Below are 10,084 nucleotides of genomic sequence, written 5' to 3' on the forward strand. Positions count from 1 at the left end.
AAATATAAAAATTGTCCCTAGTGGGTGTAGGATAGTGTTAATGTACGGGGATCGCTGGGCGGCACGGACTTGGTGGGCCGAAAAGGCCTGTTTCTGGCTGTATATGATATGATAAATTGCACACAATACTCCAGGTGCGGTCTCACCAGGGCCCTGTCCAACTGCAAACATATGCTGGTCCTACTCTCCTTCACGTTAGTCACTGTGGATTATTTATGTCCTCGTGAGCAAGCAGATGGGATTAAGTTGACATCTCGAGGAGTGTTCCCGGCAGGCAGCGTGTTCCCGGCATGCGCCCAGGGATGTTGGACACGCCCGGTAGGCCCTGCTCGCCTACCGCCGTATTGGGCCACCTCCGTAGGCATCCACAGACAAGCACCCGGGAGTCAGGATTGAACGCGGGTCTCTGGCGCTGTAAGGCGGCAACTCTACCGCTGCGCCACCGTGCTGACCCTTGCAGGGGGAGTGGGGATAGAAAATTCTAGATGAGAGAAGGGGACTGACAAATGACGGCCGGCAACAGATGACCCCAGGTGAGGGGATTCTGCGACAGGTAGACTGTTGGACAAAGGCTAGAGATCGAAGCAGGCGTGAGCCCAAAAGGGATACACGGTTGTGAATGGTGAAGCCTGTTGAAGGAATTTTGGTGGAAGGGGTGAGGGGGGGAAAGAGGGAAGAAGCCAGTACAATAACAGCCAGGGTGCAGGGGCAGGGGTTGAGGCAGGGATTGGGAGCCTCGATCGCCTCGTGGCACCACGGGAGAAGAATGAGGAGGAGATAAGACTTTTCTTTGCCTTCCATCACAGTGAGGGTGTGCCTGGAGCATTCACTGTGATGGCTGTTTGTGTTAAAAATTGTATCTGTGTGTCTTGTGTCCTTTATTGTTTACTGCCGGACCCTGACGTGAGAGGACGCTGGCACTGTTTGTTCGCCGCTTCTCCGTCAGGACAGTTCGTTTGTTTGTTTTTATATCTTGACTGTTTTTGTAAAGCGTCTTTGAGCATTTGGAAAAGCATTTGGCATTAGGCCACAGGACTGACTTTCCTCTCTCCCAACTCCATTGCCCTCAGGCCAGTCTGAGCTGTTATGCTGTCTCCTCTTCATCCTTTTCAAAACATAGACCTTAGGCATAGCCCTCCTTCAGAAAGGAAGGGATATTATCCTCCTTCCCTACTGAGAAACCCAATTATTTGCTTGACCCAGCAGATCGTGGCTTCAGGGGTAACCTGTAGAAGGTTCTCGACCAGAAAACGTCACCCATTCCTTCTCTGCAGAGACACTGCCTGTCCCACTGAGTTACTCCAACGTTTTCTGTCCATCTTCGGTGTATACCAGCGTCTTCCCAAACAAGTATTTAGTTGACTGCGAGATGTTACTGACATGAGATTAGGTGATGTCGGAGTGCAGCACTCTCTTGTTAACAGGCACATGGGGCGGACTAGGCCACAGGATTGACTCTCCTCTCTCCAAACTCCATTGCCCTCAGGCCAGTCTGAGCTGTTATGCTGTCTCCTCTTCATCCTTTTCAAAACATAGACCTTAGGCATAGACCTTAGGTTCAATCGGTTCTCAGTAAGGAATATCATTATCTTTGCATATTGGAAATTGTGAGATGAAGAAAACAAGGTGGCCACAAGCTATCAGTAATAATTACACATAATAGTCTAGGACTACAGTCTAGGACTGGTGAGCAGATGCTGGTTCAAATCGAAGGTAGACACTAAATGCTGGAGTAACTCAGCGGGTCAGGCAGCATCTCAGGAGAGAAGGAATGGGGGATGTTTCGGGTTGAGACCCTTCTTCAGACTGATGTCAGGGGAGGGGGCGGGACAAAGATAAGATGTAGTAGGGAGACAGGAAGACAGTGGGAGAACTGGGAAGGGGGAGGGGAAAGAGAGGGACAGAGGAACTATATGAAGTTAGAGATGTCAATGTTCATACCGCTGGGGTGTAACCTGCCCAAGCGAAATATGAGATGCTGTTCCTCCAATTTGCGGGGCATTCTTCTCACCCTGTTCCCTGTAAAGTAGGGGGTAGAGTTTTTACAGGGGACAGGGTGGGAAGAATCTCCTGGTGGCTCAGCACTTCAACTCCCCTCCCACTCCCAGTCTGACCTTTCTGACATGGGCCTCCTCCATTGTCATAGTGAGGCCCAGCGCAAATTGGAGTTTGCGTACAGTTCTGGCTTGGTATAAATGTAAAATTGTCCCGAGTGTGTGTAGGATAGTGTTAATATGCAGGATCGCTAGTCTGCGCTGACTCGGTGGGCCGAAGGGCCTGTTGCCGCGCTGTATCTCTAAACTAAAGTTAATTATTTGATCTTTTCCTTTCGTATGTCAACTACAACAATCAAAAGTGGCAATTGGTGCTTCAGAGTGCTGTAGTTGACGCTTTGCTGCAAGTTTTGCCAGTTCCGTAGAACTCCCAGGGTGGATGTCGAGGATTTAAAGCAGCTCCCACCCCAATTAGATGGGAATGGTAGGTGAACGTTTGTAACGTTTTCGGCGCCAATTCTCTGCCTCAGAAGGCAGTGGAGGCCAATTCTCTGAATGCATTCAAGAGCTAGATAGAGCTCTTAAGGATAGCGGAGTCAGGGGGTATGGGGAGAAGGCAGGAACGGGGTACTGATTGAGAATGATCAGCCATGATCACATTGAATGGCGGTGCTGGCTCGAAGGGCCGAATGGCCTCCTCCTGCACCTATTGTCTATTGTCTATTGTCTAAAACGTGGCGACACTTGAATACTGCCTAATTGAGGTCTGCTGTATGATTTTACTGGGTTGCATGCAGGACAAAGCATTTTACTGTACTCTGGTACATATGAAAATTAAAGTATAATTCAGTCATATATTTCCATTTCCCAGTCTTGCAAGTCTCATGACCAAACATGACATGTCAGTGTAGGTTCCAGGGACAACCATAGAAACTTAAGTTAGTTAGTTTAGCTTAGTTTAATTTAGTAGAACTTAATTTAGTTTCGTTTCTTATTGTCACGTGTACTGAGGTACAGTTAAAAACTTTTGCTTGGGTGTTAACTAGTCAAAGAAAACACTATACATGAATACAATCAAGCCATCTACAGCAAAGATAATGGAGCAGAGCAAGATAGACCACTCGACCCTAAAAACCGTAGTGTGTCACGGTGCCATTTTAGTTGGCAGAAACTTGCAGAAACATTTAAAAAGAAAAATAACAAAAATCTGTGAATTGATAGATGAGATACATTCTGCATTTTTATGGTATTATCACACATACTGTGATCACAGGTCAGACTCGGCAGGCCAAAGGCCATGTTTCCGCGCTGTATCTCCAAAGTCTTTAAACTCTTGCAGTCCTTAAACTCTTTAAAGTCATGCAGTGAAGAAAGCCAATGGAATGTTGGCCTTCATAACAAGAGGAGTTGAGTATAGGAGCAAAGAGGTCCTTCTGCAGTTATACAGGGACCTACTGAGACCGCACCTGGAGTACTGTGTGCAGTTTTGGTCTCCAAATTTGAGGAAGGATATTCTTGCTATTGAGGGCGTGCAGCGTAGATTTACTAGGTTAATATCCGGAATGGCGGGACTGTCATATGTTGAAAGATTGGATCGACAAGGCTTGTATACAGTGGAATTTAGAAGGATGAGAGGAGATCTTATCGAAACGTATAAGATTATTAAGGGGTTGGACACGTTAGAGGCAGGAAACATGTTCCCAATGTTGGGGGGAGTCCAGAACAAGGAGCCACAGTTTAAGAATAAGGGGTGGGCCATTTAGAACGGAGATGAGGAAAAGCTTTTTCAGTTGTGAATCTGTGGAATTCTCTGCCTCAGAAGGCAGTGGAGGCCAATTCTCTGAATGCATTCAAGAGAGAGCTAGATAGAGCTCTTAAGGATAGCGGAGTCAGGGGGTATGGGGAGAAGGCAGGAACGGGGTACTGATTGAGAATGATCAGCCATGATCACATTGAATGGCGGTGCTGGCTCGAAGGGCCGAATGGCCTCCTCCTGCACCTATTGTCTCTTGTCTAAAGACCACACTCCAGCTTCCCACAGATTTGGTGAATGGCACTGGAGGAATCAGGAAAGATTCTTTTGGGTAGCATTTCACTCTCTTGGCCCTCCAGCCCTTTTTTCCCCTCTACCCCTTCTGCCTCGTTCTTCCTCTCTCCACTGCTCTCCTCTCCCTTTCCATCTCCTATCGTTTTACTCGTTATTCCCTCTCTTTCCACCCTTTCTTACTGCCCCTCTCCTCTCCCGTCTACATTCCCTTTCCCCCCTCGCTCCCCTCTTCTTTTCCTCTCCTTTGTTTCTCAGAGAGCACAACTTCAGAACAAAGGGACTTACGTTTAGAAGCGAAATGAGCAGGGATTTCTTCAGACGGCGCATCCGTGCAATGTATTGACACAGAAGGCTGTGTTGGCCAAGTCATTGTGTAGTTTTAAAGAGCAGATAGACAGGTGCTTGATTAATAAGGATGTCAAAGGTTACGGGGAGAAAGCTGGAGAGTGGGGTTGAGTGGGAAAGATAGATCAGCCATGAATGAATGGTAGAGTAGACTTGATGGAAGCCATTCTGGTTCTATGACGAATGAACATGAAATTAGCATGGCCAAGCCGTGCCAAAATGGCCTGTGTGTGTGAGCATTTACATGAACATTTGAATATGGCTGTATGAGCATTTACATGAACATTTGAATATGGCTGTATGAGCATTTACATGAACATTTGAATATGGCTGTATGAGCATTTTCACGAACATTTGAAACGCCTTGGTAAAGAAAGCTGTCCCGATCAACTCAACCAATTGAGACACAATGAGGAATGTCATTAGCTTTAAGCGTTGACATTCTTTGAATTGAGAGAACAAGCTCACTGCTGGCTAAAAATGTTAATCATACATAATAGTCTGGTAACACATGGAGACGTGGCTGTATTTGGTAAATATTTATGTTAAGAATAAATAAGGAACAGGTGACGTTTCGGGTCCAAATCCTACTTCTGTCTGAAGAAGGGTCTTGACCCGAAACATCGCCCATTCCTTCTCTCCAGAGATGCTGCCTAAACCGATGAGTTACTCCAGCATTTTGTGTCTATCTTCGGTGTAAACCTGCATCTGCAGTTCCTTCCTACACATTTCGTCGGTTCCACTGTGAAATCTCTTCAAGGTGTGCCTGGTTTCAAGGGATTCTCCTCCTCCCTCTGAGGGGGGTTCTACACCACTCTCTCTCACTGCTCCTCCTCCGTGTTTCCCTCCTGCTCTCCATCTCCACGACCGAGTTTTAACTAGGCCTTGCTACCCCAGCCACAAGTACAAAGTCTCGGTCTGAAGACGGGGTTTCGACCTGAAATTTCAGCTATTCCTTTTCTCCAGCGATGCTGCCTGTCCGGCTAAGTTATTCCAGCATTGTATTAGTTTAGAGACACAGCGCGGAAACAGGCCCTTCGGCCCACCGAGACCGCGCTGACTTGTAGCGTTCTGTCCTGCATCTCGGTATTCCTGAATGAATGTGGTGGGAGCTCTTGGGAGTGTTGTCGAGCAGAGGGATCTAGGAGGACAGGTAGGTAGGTACACTGCTCGTGGAAAGAGGCATCACAGGTAGACAGGGTGGTCAAAAAGAGCTTTGCAGGAATGTAACCTTCCTGGTTTGAATGTGAGTGACAGAAATTCACTGGGCGCAGAAATAACTATGAAAGACGTTGAAGAGACCATTAAATCCATGAAAAATGGGAAGACTCCTGGCCCTGACGGCTTAAATAATGAATTTTATAAAAAATTTAGTGATTTGATCTCTCTACGTTTGCAAACTGTATATAGTCACGCCTTTAAACAACAGAGATTACCGCAAACTCTGACTGAATCAACAATAATCCTCATTCCTAAAAAAGACAAGGATTCTGAAGACCCTGGTTCGTATAGGGCGATAGCTCTTTTAAATACTGATCAGGAGATATTAGCGAAAATCTTAGCTCACAGATTAAGTCTAGTTATAGATAAATTGATACACCCCGATCAATCAGGCTTTATAGCTAAACGATATTCATTTTTCAATTTGAGACGCTTGTTCAATATAATATATTCAAATAGACTATTAAACGAAGATTTAGCAATCATCTCGCTAGATGCTGAGAAAGCATTTGATCAAGTAGAATGGCCCTATCTTTTCTCAGTAATGGAAAAATTTCAATTAGGTGAAAATTTTTGTTCATGGGTGAAACTTTTATATACATCCCCAACAGCTAGAATATTAACTAATCAAATGCAGTCATCCAAATTTCATTTATTTAGGGGTTGTAGACAAGGATGTCCACTATCTCCGCTTCTATTTGCCCTTATTATAGAACCACTTGCTGAGAGTATTAGATCAAATCCAGATATTCATGGCTATAACACTTGAAAGACTTGAAACACTTGAAAGACTCGGCAACAAAACAGGTCTCACAATTCACTCCCAAGCCTACAAAGACCACCTGCAGCACTACAAAGGTGCCCTCTCCCGTGCCCACTCCACCTACTACTTTCAAATAATTCACTCTGGCTCCGGAAACCCAAAAGCACTCTTCTCTACAATAAACAAACTCCTCAGCCCCCTGGACACCATCTCCCAATCATTCACAGTTGACAAATGCACCACTTTCCTTTCATTCTTCCAAAGCAAAATAGACAGCATCTACAGCACCTTAACCACCAACGCACCTGCTCCCCCTCAAACCACCTGCCCCCCCTTATCCTGTCAGCCCCTGCCTCAGTTCTCCCCAGTCTCCACCACCGACCTCTCTGACCTCTTCACAGGAATAAAAACTCCATCGCTGCTCCCACCCTATGGAACTCACTACCCCAAACCGTCAGAGACTCCTCCTCACTCACCACATTCAAAACATCACTGAAGTCTCACCTCTTCAGCACTGCCTTCAACCACTGAAGATCACCTCACCTTCTGTCTCCTTTCTCTGTTCGTTTACTTATTTATCTATTTATTCACTTCTCTATGTTCTAGAAATCCCTGTAAAGCGTCTTTGAGTGTTTGAAAAGCACTATATAAATGTAATGCATTATTATTATTATTATTAATAAAATTTCTTTATATGCGGATGATGTATTAATATACATTACAAAGCCAGAAATTAGCATTCCGAATTTATTAAATCTCATAACTCAATTTGGTTCATTTTCAGGTTATAGAAATTATGCCAATATTTGAGCACAATCCGGCCATGAAATCAGACCAGTTAGACGAATCAGATAATTGGGTTGCCACTCAGATGAACCAGAAATGGTACAAGAAGGTACACAGGTTAGTGAGTGCATGAATCAGCCTGAAAATGGAGGTTCAAGTGGGGTTGACAGTCAAACAAAATTGACTGATGGACTGGAATCTATGAATCTATCAAAAGGAAGAGTTGACTCGATTAACAATGAGTCCAAGTGGTTCTAAACAGTCAGAGACTTTTGGTCAGGGAAGATATCCAGAAAGAAGGAGAAACCCTTCTTCTGTTAGGTTAAATTTGTGAAGTTATTCTGTGAAATGCACATATCATTGTATATGCAAAATAAGTGCATGATGCCCTCATTTTATTCAGGTTATATAAAAGTAAACTATCAGACAAGATATTAGGATTATCAGAACATACTACAAACTTTACAACAAGTCAGGTACAATTTCTTGATTACAGTTTAATAACTGCGAAAAAATTAATACTTAAATTTTGGAAAAAACCAATAACCCCCACAATTAAAATGTGGACTACGGAAATGACAGAGACCCTGCATTTGGAAAAAATAAGATTTGCCTTAATTGACAAACCTGAGTCATTTTTTAAAATATGTAGGTTGATTGGCTGGGTAAATGTAAAAATTGTCCCTAGTGGGTGTAGCGTGGTGTTGGTGTGCGGGGATCGCTGGGCGGCACGGACTTGGAGGGCCGAGGGGGCCTGTTTCCGGCTGTATATATATATATGATATATGATATATGATATGGTCTCCATTTATTGAATTTTTAGAAAAGTAAATGGGTTTGGCACAGGACTAAAATAAAAATTTTAAATTTAAAGTTGAAACTTGAGTTTAGGGTTGGATGTACAACTGTGGTTATTGTCTCCCGGATCTACCCCCTTTAATTTTTATAGTTATAACTTAATTTTTTTTTAAAATTATTCTCTCTTTCCAATAGTTTATAGTTTTTTTTTTCTTTCTGCTTTATTTTTTATTTTCTCTCTTTAAAAATTTAAAAATTGAAGCTATGTAAGAACTTTGTAACAAATTTGTCTTTTATTTCTATTTGTACATATGCTTTTCAAAAATAAAAATATTAATTTTTTTTAAAAAAGAGCTTTGGGCACATTGGCCATCATCAGTCAGAGCGTCGAGTATAGAAGTTGGGGGGGAGGGTCATGTATGAGCCTTTGGTGAGGCGACGTTTAGAGTATTGTGTTCAGTTTTAGGCACCATGCAATGGGGAAATATGCTCTCAAACTGGAAAGGTGTGCCTGGTTTCAAGGGATTCCCCTTCTCCCTCTGACAGGGGTTCTACACCACCCTCTCTCACTGCTCCTCCTCCGTGTTTCCCTCCTGCTCTCCATCTCCACGACAGAGTTTTAACTAGGCCTTGCTACCCCAGCCACAAGTACAAAGTCTCGGTCTGAAGACGGGGTTTCGACCTGAAATTTCAGCTATTCCTTTTCTCCAGAGATGCTGCCTGTCCGGCTAAGTTATTCCAGCATTTTATTAGTTTAGAGATACAGCGCGGAAACAGGCCCTTCGGCCCACCGAGACCGCGCTGACTTGCGATCCCTGCACACTAACACTATCCTACACTCACTAGGGACAATTTACACAATTAACCTACAAACCTGCACGTCTTTGGAATGTGGGAGGAAACCAAAGATCTCGGGAAAAAACCCACGCATGTCACGGGGAGAACGTACAAACTCCGTACAGACAGCACCCGTAGTCGGGATCGAACCCGGGTCTCCAGCTGCAACTTTACCGCTATGCCACCGTGCCACCCTAGATTTTACGTCCATCTTTAGTGTAAACCAACATCTGCAGTTCCTTCCTACACATTCATCTGGTAGATTTGATTACTTCTCCGAAATTGTACAGGGCATTGGTGAGGCCGAATCTGGAGTATGGTGTGCAGTTCTGGTCGCCAAATTATAGGAAGGATGTCGACAAAATGGAGAGGGTACAGAGGAGATTTACTAGAATGTTGCCTGGGTTTCAGCACTTAAGCTACAGAGAGAGGTTGAACAGGTTGGGTCTTTATTCTTTGGAGCGTAGAAGGTTGAGGGGGGACTTGATAGAGGTTTTTAAATTTTCAAGAGGGACGGACATAGTTGACGTGGGTAGGCTTTTCCCTTTGAGAGTGGAGAAGATTCCAACAAAGGGACACAACTTCAGAATTAAGGGACAAAAGTTTAGGGGTAACATGAGGGGTAACTTCTTTACTCAGAGGGTGGTGGCTGTGTGGAATGAGCTTCCGGTGGAAGTGGTGGAGGCAGGCTCGATTTTATTATTGTGTGCAGTTTTGGTCTCCAAATTTGAGGAAAGATATTCTTGCTATGGAGGGCGTGCAGCGTAGGTTCACTAGGTTAATTCCCGGAATGGTGGGACTGTCGTATGTTGAAAGGCTGGAGCGATTGGGCTTGTATACACTGGAATTTAGAAGGATGAGGGGGGATCTTATTGAAACATATAAGATAATTAGGGGATTGGACACATTAGAGGCAGGAAACATGTTCCCAATGTTGGGGGAGTCCAGAACAAGGGGCCACAGTTTAAGAATAAGGGGTAGGCCATTTAGAACGGAGATGAGGAAGAACTTTTTCAGTCAGAGAGTGGTGAAGGTGTGGAATTCTCTGCCTCAGAAGGCAGTGGAGGCCAGTTCGTTGGATGCTTTCAAGAGAGAGCTGGATAGAGCTCTTAAGGATAGCGGAGTGAGGGGGTATGGGGAGAAGGCAGGAACGGGGTACTGATTGGGAGTGATCAGCCATGATCACATTGAATGGCGGTGCTGGCTCGAAGGGCTGAATGGCCTACTCCTGCACCTATTGTCTATTGTCTATTGTCTATTGTATATGGATTGGAGGGTTATGGTCTGAGAACA

The sequence above is a fragment of the Rhinoraja longicauda genome, chromosome 38 (assembly GCF_053455715.1).
Source record: "Rhinoraja longicauda isolate Sanriku21f chromosome 38, sRhiLon1.1, whole genome shotgun sequence".
NCBI lineage: Eukaryota > Metazoa > Chordata > Chondrichthyes > Rajiformes > Arhynchobatidae > Rhinoraja > Rhinoraja longicauda.